A 21,568-nucleotide genomic window follows, 5' to 3' on the forward strand; every position below is an offset into this window, starting at 1 on the left:
GAATAATATGTGTGATCTGGGACCATATTAATACAAATAGTATTGAGTATTAACTCAATACTCATTAACTCAATAACTAAATTGTTGATGATAAAAACACCTGTGTACAGGACAATGAATCAGACTGGACAACAAATCATTTTTTCATTCAATTTAATATAAGACCGCAGTTAAAGCGTAGAAAGACAATTTCTTTCTAAGTATCATAGAAGCTAATCTAGTGCAGCCTTGTTAATGTGCTTTGTATCTAATGCCACTGTGCCTCATTAACCTCTTATCAGCTTTTTCATGGCACCAGCAGCCTCCTTCTCCCTGGATAACACTGGACCCACACTTGTTTACTGACTTTTGGCAATACGTGTACCCTCTTTGCAGCAGTCACTGTGTGTGCAGGGCCACATTTTGGGCAATTCTGTGTAGAAAGGTTTAGTTGCTGTTGAGACGTATTCCAGCAAGGGATCATTTGATATTTTCTTCACACTTTGGAAGATCTGTCGAAAATAAACGGTCTAGTTTCTGCATTCTCTCAGGAAACAGTGGCCACAGCTCTTCCCAATTGTCCAGTTTAAACATGGTGATTACTGTTGTGCAACGCAAAACAGCTGCATATGCAGCATCAGCAAAAACAAATTGGCATTGGTGAGCAGCCCCGCGAGATATCGGTGGAGACACACAGGCATCAACTGTCTTCGGCTTTTTCTTCTCGTACGACCGCAAAGTCTGCCGTAGTGTAAGCGGAGCGACAGCATGCTGGATTTCGCAAATCAGGACCACTGAAGCTACAAATAAAGAATGTTTTGCGTGGCAGATTCACTCTGAATTAACGGGTAAGTCGTTTTCAAAAGATGAGAGTAAGACTTTCATCAAATCTGCTTCAAAATAAAGTTGCTGTTCTTTGGCGTGGTTCATCATTTCCAAACACGTGTGTTTGGCCTTTCACACATGTGTGTCATTACATGTAGGACAGCGGTTTTTCAAAAACGGATATCACAGTTTTAAAACTGCCAATTTCCTTCTTCCAAAGCTTTAGTCATCAGTTTGGAAGACATTATGCGGGATTGGGCCACAAACATATGCCAATTGAAGGTTTTGAAGTTGTCTGAAGTACAGATTTCTGAACCTGGACCACAGTTGCCATATTATCCATTATCACCATATAAAGTTTGTTTTCAGCCCAAATTTTTTTCATTCCATCATGCGTTTTTTCATCAGAGCTGCTAACAAAACAATAATGGACAAATGGAACATTGAATCACTGAGAACATTCAATTTGGGATTTGTTGTTGTGGATTTCTCAAAACAATCTCTTCTCCCCCAGAGTGTGTACACGTTTAGGTTATTTGATTGTAAATTGTCAATTGTGTTGATAAAACCCATCATATTTTACGATGTTTTATTTTTTTTATATAGCTACAGAATGAATTGAAATGAATGTAATTCCAATCCATTGATTTCTCTTCCGCCAGACGTCCCTCAGCAGCTGGAGAATTTATCAGACATGATTCAAAGATGTTTGTCTGTGGGCCAATTTAATAAACATTTAATACTTAAACCAACAACAGTTCCGCTTTGAGAAAATTCTAAATGCACATTCCTGCTTCAACATGGATCTCCAAAGGTCTACCGCCCTGAGAGGAGAGCGGGGAGAGCAGAGATGTAAAAAACACTTTTGGTATAGCTGCTGTTTGCATTTAAAAAATTGCAATATATACGAATTTGTAGCAAAATCAACCTTAAACTCTGGATATTCAGTCTAATTTGTAACTTTGGTGAAAGCAAATTGCACCAGCAGTATCACCAATGGCGGCTGGAGGATTTTTTTTTTTTGGTAGGTCCAGCCAATCAGTTTCAACAAACATCACAGTATGATTCAATGCAAAAAAAGGTATCAAAATCTCATTATTACTTTGCAGTTAAATATTTAACATTCATTCCAGTTTAACACACACAATAAGGACATCTTATTCAAACAATTCAGTATATTAATGAATCTATGTGTATATACTGTATTTAACTTTATATATAAAACAATATTCAGTATGTGATATAACTACCATATCGTAACTATTAAAAATATCCAATACACATTTCATAAACATCATAATATATTACATAAAGGATAAATATGTTACAATATGAATATATTTATATCGCAGCTGGGTAGTGATGTTAACTTTAACACAGCGACGTGACTGAGTTTATCGCTGCGGTTAACCAGCCTCCACTTCCAAACACATGCCCCTGTACTGCGTTAGCACGTAGCTAACTAGCTAGCTAAACATACCAGGTGTAGAAGTCTCTACAGAAGCCCTGGCTTCCCTTTCACGCCGGTCCGTTGTGTGGTCGTGAGGTCAGGCTGATGTGGGTCCAGCTGTTTTACCTCTACATCTAAAGTGGTAGTCACGTTAAAGACATAGATGGTTAAAACTCCTCTTTTAGAGAATTTGATTCTTTGGTTTTTACTGTTACTGTTACGTATTGTGTATTGAATGAATCATCCAAATCAATGGGGAATTTCTTCACAAAATTTTAGCTTTATTGCAAATATGCTGTAATTGTGCACATTCATTCCTGCCTTTTCCTGCCTTGTTGGTGATCTTTATTAAGCATGTCTGGATTTTATGCTTATCCTTTCAGTCTTCCAGTGTCCACTCTGTGTGTTTTTAGCTTTCTCACACTAATTCAAATAAAAGTCTAAATGTCAGCTTATTTGCTGATTTTATTTCGGTTCCACCCAGCTCCACCTAGAAACATAACTGAGTATTAAAAGCTAAAAGTGGAGCCATAAACATATGGCACTGGTTTCCAAGTGCGACACAACCAACAGTTTAAAACATTTTTTTCTAAGAAAAAGGCCACTTCGCAGTGCTAAATCTAATCCAGCTAACATGTGGCCAGGAATGTGTTTCGGGCCCAAGCTATGTAATGACACACATGTGTGAAAGGGCAATTCTAACCATGGGGAGCTAAACGAGCAAGCTTTAGGTGGCTTGACCTTTGAACCCAACCAAAGGCTGGTGTGAGGGAGCCACCTCTAATGAAGGGCTTCAGAGTGGTAACCACTCTACCGCCTGTTATTTACAGAAATCACACTCAAAATGAAAAACTGTCCTTTTTCAGCTTTTATTTAGTCAAAGGGAGCACATTCTCTTTCAAACCACTTCACCGTTTATACTGAAGTTTAAGAGCCGACCAATTTTCTTCCATCAAGCAAATCCACTGAGGCAGAACAATGTGGAGAACCTCAGTTTAGGTTGAGTTGCTGAAAGTTATGTAGCTTATAACAGCAAAAGTGTAATCAAAACTATTTTGATGCTGTAAACGTGTTGTAACCAATATTTAGAACCGGAATTCAGGTCTTTACTTTTCGATGGTTTAATTCCAAAATGGGATGAATATATGATGGTTAATCACTTGACCACAGAACCAATAAATGGTTGCTGAAATATTGCTCTTTATTTGAAAAAAAGGGAAAAGCCCTTTCAAAACAAGACTCAATAAGACTTGCTCAAAAATCAATTTCACTCGGGGCATTCCTTGTTGAGAAAATATAAGTAATAGGAGTTTCAGTGTTTTTGACGGCGTTGGGCTGGGAGGTGAACACTGCTAAGACGTCTTATCTTTACCTGCACACGCACCCTGTCTGTGCAATCAAATGGAAACATAAATGCAAAGACAATCTAACCAAAGGACAGCTCACAGATATACATCTAATTTCATCACAATACTATACAGTACCAGTCAAAAGGTAGTACACATTGTCTCATTCAATTCAATGAGAAGGTGTGTCCAACCTGTTTATTGAAAAAGCTCAAAAACTATGTCTTTCGTGTTCCAGATGGATGGTCAACTTTCGACTTATCCCACAATGGATATAGTGTTTTGGGAGATAGTAAGACACTTGTTTTCTCAACTTAGAAGGACACTGCAGCAACACAGAGTTTCTGTATAATCCATCATGTATTCTACCTTCACGCTCTCTGATCCAGCAAGGACACGGAAGAGATTTACAATCGGGCTCTTCTGAGCACCAGCATGCAAACTGCGTGTCTTTTTATGTGCATTTTAATATTAATCACATGTGCAGTTATTAATCATAGCATAATGTACACGTTGTTCCATTTTCACTCAAATGTTTGCTTGAATTAAAAGTAAATGTAGCCTTTAGTTTGATTTAATTAACATTTTGTAACCTTTGGTTTGTAACCTTTTTGATTAAATAATTGATGCAGTGACGAGTATCGGGTCCCATTGTCGTGTGGCTGATATTGCCTAAAATGACACATTTCCAATTGAAAAGTAATGTTGTGACCAGCATAATTAGTAGTCGGAGTAAAGGTCTGCCTCTGCCCTTTTACGCAGATATTTCAGTCCGGTTCACTTTAAGGTTTAGAAAGAAAGTTTCTCTATAAGTCAGTTTGTGAAGGTCACTGAAAAGGAAATCTGAAGCGTTAACCGACCAGACAACCACTTGTATTTATGTCTCTCCTCTATAATTTATGGTCATTGAACAATTTGTAGAGAAATGCTCAAGTGATGAACCTTCAAAATAAGATGATAAAAAAAACTTGGGCCTCTGGTGTTTCCTTAAATTCGCAGTTAGAAGTGATTGACTCAGTCAAGTTCGTCAGTTCAGTTCGTCCCCGATCGCAACATATTGACGGGATGACATTCAAGGTGTTCCTCTTGTGATGTGTGTGAAGTCGTGCTGTGTTCTGCTTTTACAGTATGTGAAACCAACACAACTGACTTTTTCTGATGTGGGAGTTTGACATAGTGGGTCAAGATCTACTAATCAATGAATGTATGATCCATCCCTATTCTTTGCCTTTCCCTTTTGACTTTAAATGATAATTCAGGTAATTAGGTTTTACCATAGAGAAGAATCAGGTGTCACACACAGTTCGGAGTTGAGACTATTGTCTTCTAAACAGCCTTAAACGCTACAATCCATTGTCTGAAACATGTGCATTATAATCATTTCAATTTTGAGAAAGATTAGGAAAAAGTGAAACATTAGACTAGGTCCTGTGTACATGTAAGAAATCATTGACAGCTAAAATGATGAAAAAGCATCTAAGGGAAATGCCAGAGGTGCAGATGGAGGTTAAGGAGATCAACCGGAAAAATCTACAAAATAAACAACAACAAAAAATTTAAACAATAAAAACAACTCAAAAACAGAATTTCACAGAGAAACAGACTTTTGCAATGTCTGACACCCAATTCGTAAAAATGATAAATGTTAAAAATGCAATATTCATATCTCTCCCTGGTGAAAATACCTCCAAGTGTGTGCATCAAAAGATTCATCGCCCGCACCCTCCAGGCACAGCATTCTCCTTATTTCCAAACTTTTGTATGACTCTAGTAGGAGGAGAGGTCTTTTGATGTGACACTCAAGAAACACTAGACTCCAGGATTGCCTTATAGAATGAATTAATATGTAAGCTCTACTTTTATCAGTTACAAATGCCGTTCCTATTCATCTTGTAAGGCCTTTTTATATAAGGCGTTTCAGAATGTGGCATTTTTGGGTATTGGGTTGAATGTGCAGTTGCGAGAAGATCAAAAGAGATCTAAAGGATCCAGTCAGGTGACGTGCACCTGAGTTACATTCAGGCGAGAAGGAGTCTGACCATCTTTAACTTTGGTAATGAGCAATAATAGGTTGATTAGAAAAACTCCTTAATTAGCAAGGGGTGGAGGATAGTAACCGTCCAGGTCTGAAAACTGAAGCCAATGCAGTAGTTCCTTAAACCTGCACTATTTCTAATTTATTGGTAAGCTGAGAATATGTCATTTGATGCTAATTCTTCATAGAATAAAGTAGAATATACTTTGGGGTGTGGCTGCCTTGTTAACGGGCCAAAATCTCCCTTCTTGATGGCAGTCAATGCATCTTCCAAACATATTATACAGTAATGTTAATCAAAATGTGCACAGAGTTGATTGGAAGGGCTATAAACTACTACCTGGAGAAAAAACGCAGTATTTAGATGCATGTCCTTTAATTCAGTTTGAGTACATTTTTCCATGTTATGGAAACTCCTATGACTGAACTGCTACCTTTTGTGACCGTGTACAAGCCACATAACTTTTCCTTTCTCTGATGGGGTCTGGGGTCAGTTTGTTACAGAAAAAGTGTGATGATCGCAGGGGTGCCTAAATGTAAACATTTACTGTTTTCCAGAAAGCCACACATAACCAAATATTAATTACCCTTTCCGGTGATCTTCACAGAAAAAGAGAGTTTGTCTGCTCTCATTTGGCCTTGCAGGTTATCATACTTGTCTTTGTGACGGGATTCATGGTGTCGGCGCAGATTGTATTCTTTGAATAACGCCATCGCCTCTTGACAGATGAGACACACAGCCTTTTCTTTGCATTGAACAAAAAAATAATTGTTTAACCCCTGCAGGTTAAATACATTGCATTCTGAATCAATTTTTGTCTTCCCTAACCTTTTCTCCATTATTCCGTTGACTAGTCTAGTCGGGCCTTAGTTTGGGGACCACTGGTGTACAGTGTGTGCAGTGAGCAAACTTTCCATTCCTCTTTCCTATGACCAAACTAAAGCCAATCCTCGGTCGGTGCGCCTCCATATCTTCCTCCTCCTCAGAAGAGGCAGTGTATGTTTATCTGACTCTCTGCTCCTCCATCTGGCTTACATTCTTTCTGTCTACACTTGTCAGCATCTCTTTTTCTCATTTTCACCCGATTTTGATTTTTTCTCTCTTTCTGTCATATAAACTACCGACCGGTCTAAATGTGTGTTACCCTCTTTGTACCTCTTCCTTGTCAAATGTCTTTTCTATTTTATTGTGCCTCCCAATCTCTCCTCTCACGTGAGGCAGTGATTGGTACCAAAAAGAGGGTTCCATCCTCTTGAGACCATGTAAAATGACCTTCTTCGCCCAAAGGCAATTCATCGCTGCTTTTTCAGATACTCCTCAAACCAAAGAGAATCAAGGACGCTCATTTTACATAATTCCTGTGTTTGATTTGTGTTATTTGTGTTGTATGGTATATTTTAATGGGGGAATAATCAATCACCGTTATTGTAGATTCCAGTTCTGTGGTGTAATGCAAATGGCCTTCATTAGCCGATCGATAGACTTTTCTGTGTTTTTAATGGGAGACTTTAACGGCCAATTGGTCAAATCTGCTGTATGCACGACGGCTCTACATCACGGAGCAAAACATAAAGATACAATGGGAAATATAGACAAATGAAATCGCAGTACGCAGATCTGCATCTCCTTCTTATCCAACTTCTAAACATCTAAAGGCTCGGTTTGTTTAGTTTGCCCTTAGTTCCATTCCAATTAAAACTGGTAGTCTGCCAACAGATTTCAATCCTGAAGGCCTGTTTTTTGTATTCTTTCTTTACCAAGGGAGTAAATAAGTAAAGAGAAGTTGACACTATCTACAAAAAAAAGAGACAAATAAATATGATTTAGGTTGCCTCTGAGTGAAATAAAATATGCAGTTTTTGGGAAAGAGTGTTATTTTGTACTCAGTAGCCAATAATTACGATCTACCGAGACAGTTGGTGCTCAGCGGGAGTCCAAAAAGAAAAAGAGCCCCCTGCTAAGCTCAACCTCACTCTAAAGTTTGATTGTAGTTTTTAAATTTCATGACCGACCACAAAAATAGATTGTGACAATTCAACCCACTTCAAAGTTCTTGAAAGGTTTTTTTTTTTACTGATTAATTGGATCGTAGAGAAAATTGTATTCTAAATTCAAACTCTCTTTTCAGTATAGGTAGAACCTTGAGGGGGATTTCAAAAAGCCACATCTATCCTGTCAGTCACACTTTTCAAAATGAATAAACTCTGAGTCATGAGTCAGTGAGAAAGGGGAACAGACGTACTATGCATCAGCCCTTGGCCTATTTCTTTCAGCTTCCTGCCGGCGTGAACATAATTCCAGAGAGATAGAGATAGTTATTTCAGACACTCAAACATAACCAACAACAATCTGCCTTCAATGGAAAATAAAATGGGGAAGCACTTGTGTCAACTAGACGGGATAAAGCAGCATTTGGGGAGTATTTAATGTTGAGACACTGAGAGAATAAAATGAGAAATGGATTTTACTTTCCTTTTTAATGATTTTACTCATTTGTTGTGCTGCGGCACATTCAAAGAATGATTTAATCGTGACAGGAACCGCTTTCTTGTCAAATGATGAAAGGATCCCCGGAAAGACAGCCAAGACGTGAGTACTTTGTTCAGACAAACAGATTGACTTCCTCTACAGCAATTTTTTCTTTTTTGCAGATTTATTAACATTGTTATTAACAGTTGGACTGAATCCTGTTGCATGTACATTCAAACGTTGAGTTTGACACAAATCATACTTCAAACGTTAGTGACGTGACCCAGCAAACCCTCAGAGCAAGTAGTTTATTACGTACAAAGACAAAACATTGCAGGCGGGAAACACAAGATTTTCAATAATGACACCGATGTTCAACAGCTGCATTGTGGTCTTAAGCTTTTGTTACATGAACCTAAGTTCAACAACGTGACGTCCTCCCAAAATTACTATTATTATGAAACAAATAGATTGCGTCTTGTGAATATTTCACAAACTACAATATTATAGTTTTTTGCATTAACATTTCCTTGATTCTCCATATATATGCATATACATGTGTGGTGGCGGGGCGTGGTCAGCTCAGCTGCAGGGGGGAGAGCGGGGGAGTGGTTCAGGGGACGGTGCCGGTAGGTGAGGAGAAAGCACAGGTGGAAATAATCTGCACTGATTGTCTCTCTGGTAAAAACAGTGAGCAGGATCCAGATCGAGGGACGTGAGCAGAGCGGAGCAGAGCACAACAGCTGAGCTGAGCTGAGCTGAGCCGAGCCGAGCAGGACAGAGCGGAGCTGAGCGGAGCTGAGCAACAGCGCGACGAGCGGCCTCAATCCTGCCCACTGATCCCTCGCAAAATAAAAGTTGCGTTGCTGTCAACGCATGTCCGTGCGTCCTTACGGAACCCGGCGGTGGTAGCACAATCACAGCCACAGTGTTTCTCTTGTTCAATTGGAAGATATGTCGTTTATTTTGGTGATGCAAGACAAGGCAAAGATTCTGTCTAATAATACTATGTTAAAACCATCCATAGGTCACAGCGAGTTTGCACAGAAAAGGATGCGCTGTGCTCTATTATCTCTGACATTTATAAAATACTATTTTGCACCAGGCCTCCTTCCGGATGCGGAATCGAAGTTGGTGGGTGGAGTTGGAGTTGCTTCACCCAGGGGATCCTTCCAACCACAGTACACTAAAGGCAATTTCTTCGGATCATGAACTAAAGTTTTTCAGCTGAATCACTAATGTCAAGTAGCAGTTCAAGACGGGCTGTGAGACTACCTCCAACATGCCTGTTCACAGACTCACAGAATCTCATCACTTCACCTACATCTTTCTCATCACTCTTCTGCCCTCATCCTTCCAGTGGCTGTGATCTGCCTGCTATTTTTTCCCCTCCTCCTCTTCCTCCGCCCCTCCAACCCCTGTACACGTCCTCTCCCTCTGCTCTGCGATCAGGAACCCTGATAAAGAAAAAAGGAATGCAGTTGGAAACTGCTGCCAAATAAAAAAGACAACAACTTGTTACTCGTAGATGGTTTAAGCTCCTGCCAAATAAAAGGCCCTGCACACAGGCCTCTAGGCAGTGAAATGTGCTATCAGAAACCCAGGCTTCTAAATCACATCCTGATTGAAGGTTTGCCAAGAAGGTGAACAGACATGTACGCACTGTCCCTGTTTAATCTTATGGTTCTGCTTTTAAGTTTGAGATTTGGGTTTCTCTCTCCTATCTGCTCCAGTCCTTTGTGCTTGGTCACTCCGCTCTAATGCCGTTGTGTCATCTACCCTCTGTTCTCATCAGTCTACTTCCCCCCACGTCCGTCAAGACCCTTTGGGTTTTCATAATGCAATTATCTTAACTATAATAACCTTTACAGCACAACACAAAACATAGAAGATGTCTGGATATGTATTAATATAGATTGCAATATTATCATTCAAACTTATTCTATTACTTTGCACAAGCCATATGAGATCAGAGCTACCACACGGTTAGGAACGCAGCTCCTGGTTGGTCGACAGACTCAACACAAGGCATAGGGACTTCCTATTTGACGGCTGACAAAACACTTGATGGATGCACTTAATAGAGTGCAGCTCTTTGCCACGTGTGTCTGCGAAATGCAACATTGTTATGGTTGATGGAATGATTAAAACTGGCAGATTCGTGACCCCCCGTTGAGAACCACAACTTGAGGCCCTTCAAGTATATCGAGCAAACTGTTTGCTGTGTCCGCTGTGTCTCTGGCCGCAGTGCAGCGTAAGGAAACTTCAAATAATCATGGAAAACATTCTTTGTTAGATTTATCGTTATGGATTTCTTCCCCAAAAAGACACTACAGTTTGATGATGTAGTCTCTCAAAGTCATACATTTACAAAAATGCAATAGCTTGTCTCACATGCAGCGTCTAAGAGATATTGATTTACCATCCACAAAGTACTTTTACCTGAATCCTACAATATAGTAGTATAGATCATATGGTTGTGTAAAGGCTGGCGCATGCGTCTGCGTCTTTACGCACCGTCGTGTCGACGCACTTGTTTCAATTCATGGTTCTAAAAGTCTTGCGTGTGTTGCAGAGCAATTCACCGCCAGAACAACAGGTGGAGTAACGTGTTTTTGTCAAAGACGACCTAGAGAGTCACGTCTTTGTGTGTGGAAGTGACGTTTGCAGAGATCTCCCTCCATGAATCGGAGGCCATCCGCGCGTCCTTATAGTCCACAATGACGGCTTGTAGAAGTGGTCATATTTACGGATTTATTCCGACAAAAGTTCTTCAATCTGATCCGTTGTCTCGTAAACATTCTTCGTTTTAATAATGGCGGTATTGGGCTATGAAAATGGAAATGTGAGACTCCGTAAAGGACGTAGTTAGCAGACCAATCGCAGCCTTGCACTTGGGTCGACGCACGCAGGTGTGAAAAGACACGCAAGGGACACGCAAGGGGCTCTTGCGTCTGCGTGTCCTTGCGTCTCTCTGAAAACGCCAAAGCATAAACTAGGCTTAACTGTGTTCAAGCACTGTAAAGTAACTCGGCCCTCGTGGAATGCGAGACGCTCAGCAGCAGTAAACACTAAATTGTTACGCATTGGAAAAACTATAATTATTGTAAGAGTTTGGCAATCGATGGGATCATTTCTAATAACTTCAGACAAATTCCTTATTGATGCACTTGTAGATAAAAACAACTAAACTACCCGAGACGGTTTGACAGCACGTCAGGGCGGTTCTACAGGTCGGTGTTTCAACTGGACCATCCTGAACACCAGGTCACTCCCCAATAGGACTATACAGTCTGATAGTGGGTAAATGGGATTGGAGGTACTGAACAAGGTTATTATGTAAATCACAGGCTCTTAAAATGTTTAAATGTAGTGAGCGACGGTTAAAAACATGAAGTATAACGGTTCCAATCCGGTGCAGGGAAGGTTTGCGTTAAGCCCCAGCACAAGGAGAGCACATGTCAATCATTTATTCCCCAGGCTGTTTGAAATTAGACCTGTTTCTAGAAGGCCTGTTGAGCCTTGCCAGACCGCAATACAGACTGAGTATTTGTGAGCTGGCTTTGTAAGGGGTAAAAGAAGAAAAAAAACATAGTGGATGTGGGCCACAGGATGCTTGTGCACACACCACATAACAGAGTACCGTACACCACTGGGGGTTTGGCTCCCGTCCGACCCGGCGCCATCCATTCGGAGTTGACAGTATTAGGGAGCAACCATTCCAAATGACTTCTACTAATTCAAATGAACTTATTTGTTCCATTTTCCGAATGCACAACATTTCTCAGATTTTATTGTGACAGACACACATCAAAAGTTTAAAAGTGTAGCTCTTTCTTTCTTGTGTGTGATGCCCAATCTGGGGCTTGTTTGATTCCTTTCATAATACATTGAATATTTCCTTTGAAACGTAATATCTACCGTGTCATGGCATATATTAAGTGGAAACTTAATGTGAGAGAAGAAGGCTAATAAAAACATGGACAATGTTTCTATTCTTTCTTGTTTATCGTAGAAATCTAGAAATAAGGGGAGTGAGGGTCCTCATCCATCATTTTACCAGTGAGCAGCTTTTGAGCAGAGTACTTAATCCCTAATGCTCCTAAGTGGAACCACCCAGAGCCCACTGCGTAATGCCGTGGTTGTACTTTCTGGCTCACAGGTGACAAAGGTGTGTGACTGAGTGATTTTGAAGGAGCTGGTGAAAAGGGGCATATGACCTCAGCTCATCTTCCCTGGCCCAAGAGAAGGGAGATACTCCTCCTATAAGTCTTCTCTCACATGAAGGTTTTGAGAGCCTCTTCTCACTTTAACTGAAGCCTTCTCTCTTTTCTGACAAAGGCATCCATAGACTCGCTTTTTTTTCTCCGTCCCTCACACACAGGGGCCGATCGATTGTCCATTGAAATAGTTTCATCGTTGGTCTCTTTTTTCCTGTTTTTTGGGGTATTTTCCTCTCTGTCGTTACCCAGAGGTAACTTCACCTGCCCTGGTGTGTTTTCTCCCCATGGTGATTGTCTTCATTGTCCCAGATTGTTCCCTCCTGTGCCCAATCACCTGCACCTCCTAAACCACGTGGGTTCCTTCTCTCGTCACCGGTTGGTTTGTCATTTGGGGTTTTCCCTGTGACCCTGACGCTTGAGATCTGATGGTCCGGTGGCGCTTGCTCCTAGCCATTGTTGTACCTTAGTTAAGTCACGTGGTCTGGACTCAAGTCCACCTGTTCTAAACTGACAAATACACGGAGATAGACCTTTCTTCTTCCTTTTTGGTTTTTATTATTCTGACCAACAAGTGATGAGCCTTTAAGATAATTGAGAATAATTGACAGGTACCCCTGTAAGATAAGGCAAGGCAAGGCAAGTTTATTTGTATAGCGCTTTTCATACACAAGGCAGACTCAAAGTGCTTCACATCATAAAATGAATAAGAAATAAACAAAACAAAGTTTGTTGCCTGGGAAATGTTGTATAGATCAACAACATAAATGTGTTCAACCATCTAAAACATTGCAAAACATAACATGATCAATCAAGCAGGCACAACTACCGTATCGTGTTTGCCGTCTCACCACTCAAACGTAGCTGTTGTACCAGCAGCTGTGTCCTGTGAAATGTCCCGTCAGCTGATTTTGCGCCTCACTTGCCAATACAGACACCCGGGTTGTAGCTGTAACAAGTGAACATGCTGTTCACTGCATGCTGTGGATTTTTTCCTATACTGATGGTCAGGGTTAGGGTTAGGCGTACATCCTGTTACCTTTGCCGTGGTGAGATTGAATTCTCTGGTTCATTCTCTATTACAATGACCCAACCCCTTTTTTTCGGCGCACACACCCGCACACGCACTTGCACGCAACCGTTTCATCGCTCTGGTGCTCTTCTCACCCTAACCGAGGCCCTCCTCACATTCTGCTCGCTCTAACCAAAATATTGACGTTCATTAGTCAAATGCATGTCAAAGGAAGCCAAAGGATTAGATTCAGATGGCGGATGGGAAGCCAGAGGGCTGCTGATGAAATCCGGACCGCAGAACCAAGGCTGAGGGATCCGAGGGAGGGGAGTGTGGTGAGACACACACACACACACACACACAAGTACCCCTACATGAAAGAATCCACAAGCGAGCGCTTAGGGTCTCGTTCCTATCCCCACGCAAGAGGCTCGCTGTATGCTCACGGAATGGCACAGGCACATGCCAGAGACTTGCGGGGACAAATGTGTTGACACGCACACATAGTGAAGAGGAAGGCTGCGAGGCTCTGAGTTGAGGTTAGGCTTTGTTTCATCTCTGACCGAGGCCTAGATCGCCTCAGACAGGGGCCTCGCTTTGACACGTCGCCGGCAGCCGCCGAGCTCTCACCCTGGCATGTGTGAGCCTCTGAAGCTGCGCTCCATATTTCTTATTTCATTCTCTCCTTAATAAAAGGACTATTCTCTATTCTATCGTTGTTAGCGTGTTTGTAGGGTACCGTGTGCATACGTCTGCACGTGTGTGTATATGTCTGTTTCTCTGCAAGCAATGTGTCAAACAGTTATCCCTCCCATTGTTCTTTTGTGTTCTCTTAGTCTCTCTCTCGCCCCAAAACGCACAGCGGGATATTGAACTGCGGCGCTGGCTTGGAGAGCAGCACAACCGATATTCATCTGGGATAAATATAGAAAACAGACACTTTCTTTGGCCGCAAACCATTAAAGTTTATGAGAACAAGAGGGTTTTGAAGCAGATGGGCTTTGATTTTGACGGCTGATAGCGGTGTGCTGTCGTGTTTTCTTCGTAGCTCAATAATGCCTTCTTTCATTTAGCATTTTTCTGATAACCAGAATATAAGTTACGCGTGTGTTCTCGTTTTACACGCAGTGTTTTTCAGTCTAATAACCAGTCACTTGAGAACAATGTTACTCTGAAGAACTCCGTTAGAAGGTCAGTCTCAAAGGGTCAGCCCCTCTAAATAATAACACAATCATCTTTTGTAAGCAAGCATGGCATCAGGAGGAAGAAAGGGGGGGGGGGGGGGGGATTTGTTCACGCGAGTTACCAAGACTGTCAAAGGAAAGGGAAGAAAAATAATGCATGTGATGGCCTTGACATGTTCATGGGACGAAGTCTGTCTCTGAAGCAGCTCTATGCCAAACAACAACAGCAGCTGGCATGCGGGTAACACTCATATACAGCTGACTGGAGTAGCTTTGTCAAACCCACAGTGTCATCTCTTCCATTAGATATTTTTGTGAGGAAAGAAAGTGTCCATTCTAAAACGAGATTCCTCCACATACTGTAGCCTGTATGTTAAACAAATATTTGTAATAGTGCCGTTCTGGCTTCTGTACATAAGCAGTGTCCATGTTAAAGAAAAACATGAGCGTTAGGGTTCTGAGATGAGAAAAATGCAAGAATTCACGTTATTTACCAGATTTGTTAACAATGCGAGACAATGCGATGAATAGGAATTTTTCAGTGATTGCTTTCCTATCTAAAATATGCTAATGCAATCATCCTTATCCAATTACCTCATTTAGAAAATCAGTGTACCCTTATTTATCCAACATTATGCTGCTAATATCCTATTGCATATGCATTGAGCTTTTTATATTCCGAGTTGATTCCCCCAGCCATTGCACTCAGGGCTTTACTGTACGTCCTCCTACGGTGAATCAGAGTGTTGACACTGCATGCGGCAGGCCCACGTTTACCGAGCCCTCTTCCTTCTCTGTGCATCTCGATATGTTGTTTTTTTTTCTAATTGGGATTTTAATTGCAATGAGGATTAAGGCTGAGTGTTATGGATAATTGAAGCTGACAAACAGGGCATGTGGCAGGCGACGCATACCGGACTAATCTTGTTCACTGTTTTGCTTTAACTTGGCCTGCTTTGTGGTGAGGCTGAACGAGTGTTTAGGGGCTAATAAGAGGTTTTGATCTTTAGTGGTTCAGCGGCGGTAGGGATGGAGATTGTGGAGAGGCAGATTATTGGTTCAAAGTAGGACTGCACTCTGAGTTCTCTCGTAATACAGGAATAATCAGGAGGGGAGGTCAATGGGGAGAAACGGGATGACCGATCTGTTAAATAAAGTCGCAAGCTCAGCCCAAAAGATCGTTCAGCTTCAAGCGCTTTGTCGTTAGGCTTTTCTGCAAATCTGTATTGTGTGAAAACAAATGTTTTTCTCCCTGCCGGTTGTCTCATTGGAAAATGGGTTCCTTGTACCGTACTTGCATCATCGAGTGATACCTGCAACTACATGGTAGCAAAATGAGATGCTGTCTGTAACACCACAGCTAAGTGAAGAGTGTGTTCACTTCACTACGTGAGACAACAAACTGTGTGTTTGTTTAAAAAAAAAAACATATTTAGAGGAAAAACCTTTTTTGAGTTCTTGCCGAGTCTCACTTGCATTGCTGACTGGTACCATCTGCTTGGTTCAGCTTGAAAACCAGCAGCTTGTCGACCAGCTGACATCTGATCATATTCATAAACAGAGCAGTCACTAAAACCTCAAACCAATACCACCACGCCCAGCCTCATGTTGTGTGTTCATCTTTTGTTTTCCTCACTTTACTGAGATCTAATGGTCATGTGACATACATCCACACACACATATGGCGAGCTGACATTTCCACCCCCAAATATAAGTGTACAATCAAAATAGAACAAAGAAGCTCATGCTGTAATGCTCATCATATTAAGTGTTTTAAGTGAGGTCCAGGGTCCCCACAGTGTCCCAATAAATGTGTTGTATCAATAAGTTTCTCCAGGTATGCACCAATAAAACAACAAGCACATACTCCTCACCCCATTAGCTCAGGGACAACTGAAGCTCTGGTAATATTACGACACCGACAACAGCTATAAGTGCTATCAAGTTGATTCCAAACGAAATTTGAATAAAAACACTCTATCTGTAAGTGGTATTACCATTAAATGACATGATTGATTTAACCGTTATCAACAAACATGATCTGGCACTTGCTTGTTACTTGAAAGACCGAATAATGAATATGCTGCGAGACATCTATTTAGAGAATAAACACATCACATACGCCAACAAAAGAAACACTTTCTGCAGCAGTCACTTTTTAAAATGGTGCCACATCATCTGTCTAGAGCTTGTTAGGTGTCTTCAATGGCATTGCAGAAAGGTCTCTATAGATTGAAGAGCCCATTTTGAAATTTGGTCCATTGTTATTATCAGAGAAAAAAATTAAATAACTAAGTACCTCCCTCATCTTTCATTGGCAGTAATCATCAAAAGGATTAGTAGTGTAATATTTGTCAGCCCGAAGCGCAATTTATCGCCATTCCAGAGTTTGTATCTCTTAAATCAAGACTGCAAATGACGTCTGTAGTTAAGTCAAAGCTGTCTGGTCTGTTGGTGCCTCAGTGTGCAGGGTGAAAGTCACCCCCTCCCCCAAAACCACCTTTTAATCCGGTTAGTATTTAACAGAAGGATTAGACTGCTGTCAAATTAAGAACATCACTGCATGTGACCGTCAGACGACACGCGGCAACGCTCATCACAACGAAGAGAGGAGCATGGCAGGAAAAGTAGATAGTCTTGGTGTCGTGGTGGTGTTCTGCTATTGTTGTAAGGACCAGAGGTCTTAATCTTGCAAGCGAGGACGTGTGTTCAATGTGAGGACTCACATTAGTAATAGGACTGCTAATGTTCCAAAGAGCTGTTTTGGTGTTGAAACGTAAATATGCTGTACGTGTTTGTTTGCATGATATTGTTATGGGGTCTGACATCAGGGGTCCGTTTTAAGTAGGAGGTTTAACAAACTCTTGAGTTTCCACTAAACCTGCTTCTTGAAACGGACCCCTGGAGCCAAAAAAGCTTGTTAACAAGGTGTACCTTGCACCTAAGGATAAAGACCTACTTTTATATATAGGAAATGGGTTTAGGGTTAGGACAAAGGCTGATGATTGGCAAGCAGTTCTCCAGGATGGGGTGAGCTGGTTGTTGTTCAGGTTTATGGTATTGACATATTGGATTGTACAAAGTTTATTTCTATAACACTTTACTGCAGAAGAGAATCCAAAATACTTCACAATAAAAGACCAAAGCAAGAGACATAAAACCGCTTCGGAGAAAAAGTCTAAAGGGATTTGGCTTGAGCCTCCCCTTTAAGGGCGTCCACAGATCTCATAAACAAAGACACTGTGCTACAAAGTTTCGAGGCACAGTCTGATTTAGCTGTCAGCCCGAAGTAAAGTACATCCGCAATGCCCGTGGTTCACTGGACACACAGGACTCTCTAGTTAGTTTGGAAGTCAAGATGTGACACTTAAAATGTGAAGTGTGTTTTTGTCCACTTTGTGTATGTTCCAGCCCAGTTGTTGGCCTCCTTTTCTCCATAAAGCAACCAAGAGCCTTTAGTCTGTCAGATGCATCAAACGCATTATAATATTGGAAGACATGAAAACATTGAGCCAGATTTGTATCCAATGCCTTAAACGTTTCATATTTTGAATTGGCGGATCATTGTGTTGCTTTTGTCAAAAGGGAGCAACAGCAAGACCAACAGAGAGAGCAAGGAGACGGATGCAGAGAAACCAAATAAGGAGTCGAAGAGAGAGGAGAAGGGAGGGAAAAAAAGAGAGAGGGGGAAAGAGAAAAGGGGGGAAAGAATTTTAAAAAGTAGTGGGTGGGGATGATGGGACAGTAAAATAATAATTGAGACGACAAGAGACGCACTGAAGTAGAAAGCAGGGAGAACAGAACATCTTCTTTCATATATTTAGATCATCACTCTGTGGTTGTTTGCATTGTTGTCCTTATTTTCGCAGCAATCATTTGGACCCCTCCCTCCCTACTCATCACAATACATGGCCAGCGGCCCCCTGGCTCCTGATACCGGTGCATCTGCATGAGACCCACCAACTACAACGTAAACCCAACTGCATCAGAGCAACCGCTGTGGTGTAAATGGAGAGAAAGGGAAGGGAGGAAAAACACGCCAAAAAGAGACTCGGGCATCTCCCTCAGGAGACGGCTGTCAACCTTTTACTTATTTACCGTGGCTAAGCTACGTAGCTTAACGGTGGTTACTGGCCACACATGCAGACCCATTTCAACTCACCCCGATGCTAGGCATGTAAACCTTACAATCTAAGTACATTTTAAGGTTTTCTCTAGAAAGACACGATACATGTGACAAGCAGAAACTGGAGCACAGTCCCGGACACGTCCAAAACTGAAGCAAGGGTACCTAGACACACAATTTGGGAGTGAGAACATGCATTGACGAGCAATCAAGTACTCATCACATATTACTATTTGGAATAATAGCATTGGCTAACCATGAACAGTAGGAACAAGTACTTTCCATCAATGGTTCTTTCTGTCATGCCTGTAATCACCTTATCACCTTAGGTAGGAGAATTCATCGATCACAGTGGTTTTCATTTGAAATCCTATTAACCCAATGGGATAATTATTCATTCATGAGTTTTGACCCGATAGGACATTATAATCATCAACAAAATAAATAAATAATAAGTAAAAGTGCCCTTCGGGTTAACTTGCAGTCAATAGGAAGATGCAGACAGGGGTTCGACACCAGGCCACAGCCTACTGCCCTCTCACTGCTAAACAGTCCGACAGGCAGACATCCCCTGGATGGCAAACAATAACATTTTGTTTTCATTTTATCAGAGAGAAATAAATATCGGGTTCGTGTTGATGGAGGCTCGCGGGCCGATGCTGTTTGTGATTCAGTGAATTAAGTGCTGCGGGGCCCCAACGCGTGTTGTTGCATTCCATCCGCAGCCTCCCAACGAGTGGGAATCCATCTCTCTGACCTCAGCGAGCTCTCCGAGACATACTGATAAACACTGAATATTTATCAAACACTCCCTCACACACACATACTCACACACTGTCTCCATAGGAAAACCAAATATACACGTGTAGTCTCACCCTCACGCGCTCTTTGTCTCCAACACATATTGTCCAAGAAAGACACATAAACACTGTGAAATGTCAAACATGAACACATATGCTCTCTCGCCCTGCACACACACACACACACCAGAAGAGAAGTGTAATATTTAGATCAATGCAAGTGTGTTGTAACTTTCATGGAACGCAACAAGAGATGCACATTTGGGGGTTTTAGGTGGGGGCGGGTGGCACTTTCCAGAAAAATATGTTGCAAGTTGTTGGGCACTGAAGATGAGTGATCTCAGCTGACGCTCACACGGGTTCTGATCGCTAAGGTGACTTAGAAGAAAATATGAACACGGAACAAATAAATCACAGACGTACTGTAGAGTCCTTGAGCTCCAATCAGTCAAAAGGCTTGTAATTCAAAACAATACAGCAGAAAACCAAATGGCGATTGTTTGGACTTCATATTTCCGCAAGAGAAACAACTCTACATTCCTCAGGGTGAGGGAAAACTCACCAGGGCTGTTTTTCATCTCCCGGAAAACTCATAATTTCGCAAAGAAATGTAAGACTTTGTATCTCCAGGTCTGAGGCCGTGGTTCTCTGTTGGAAAATGATGGATGGCTCCCTCTGGGTTAGGGAGTGAGCTGAGCTGCGCCCAGTGAAGATGAGGGTAAGGAAAACAGACGCTCAAAGGGAGCTCGGAGAAGAAGAGCTGGACGTTCGCCGGTAGAGTTGCTCCGGTCATTTGATCGGATGCCTCCCGGACTCGTGCCTTTTGGATGATGGATAACGTTGGCCCATAGCTGCCCCGTGTGTAAACAAGCAAATGTCTGCGTTTCACCACATCAACTTGTCAATGTCAATGCACTTGCGTTGTCCTGTATCTTTTTGTGGATGTTTTCTGACTCAGTAGGTAAAGCCAGTTGTTGCACTTTGAGAACCACATGGAGATGAAAGTTTGGTGTGTTTTCCTGTTCTGTCCTCGTCGGGGATGCATCAGAACGCAATAGTGTTCACACTACAAAACATAATAAGCTAAATGCATCGCAGACCACCTGGGCCAGTGTTTTGAGTGAACGGATCCGAGCGTGTCTCTGTGGTTGTTTACACGTGTATTTAGAGCTGTTCAAATGGTAAACAGATCGACCGGGACAGATGTTTATGCAAGATGTAAACTATGTGTCATAAATTGCCTTTTGTTCCTTCTTCTGTTTTTTCTCCTTCTAACACCCAAAAGCAATATCATTCGGGTCTTTCTACGTCATGTTCATACTGTGATGAGAATGATTTCAGCCACCATAATCAATACCGCGTTTCCTATGCTGATCTGCTGTAAAATGTAGTTCAGTGTGTCTCCCTACGAGATATAGTTAATTAAGAGATAACGTGGTGAGATTTCCCGTGTGCTGAATTATGCTTTGTCCCCTGGTCAAGTGTCCTCTTCAATCTTCCAGTTGTCTGTGCCTCTCAATGGGAATTAATATTCTTTAATATTTTCCTTAGCGCAAGTTTGACAGTAGGGAACTGAGAGCCATAGACACAAAGTTCGTTGAAATAAAGAGATTACCGGTAAAGCGGTGTAATACATGGGCTCACATTTCATTTAAAGAAGTGGAAGTTCAGCCTGAGGAACCCCCCAAACGGCTGTGTATTTGATTTTAGAGCTGATGTTACAATGTGTAACCTTAGATGTTGATCATCTGATGTCTGCCTGGTGAGATTTTATATTGTGAATAATGTTCTACCTTTTATTTTGATGTCTTTTGTCATATATATATATAAATATAAATATATATATATATATTGTTTATATATATATATGTATTATTTATTTATATATATATATATATATATATAATGTTTCTTTGTAATTTCCATCCACTCAAACAATTACTCCTAATAAGCCCATTTTTCAGTCATTATTTCTTTCTATTTTAGCACGACTCCACAATGCTTTCATTAAGGTGATTTTGCTCAAAGGGATACCAAGGCCGAGGCAGTTTGTCATCTGTTGAGAATGAGAACCAGACAAAGAGCCACGGATTCAGTTTTGCAAAAACATCCATTTTATCC

Source organism: Gasterosteus aculeatus, chromosome 14 (genome assembly GCF_964276395.1).
Source record: "Gasterosteus aculeatus chromosome 14, fGasAcu3.hap1.1, whole genome shotgun sequence".
Lineage (NCBI taxonomy): Eukaryota > Metazoa > Chordata > Actinopteri > Perciformes > Gasterosteidae > Gasterosteus > Gasterosteus aculeatus.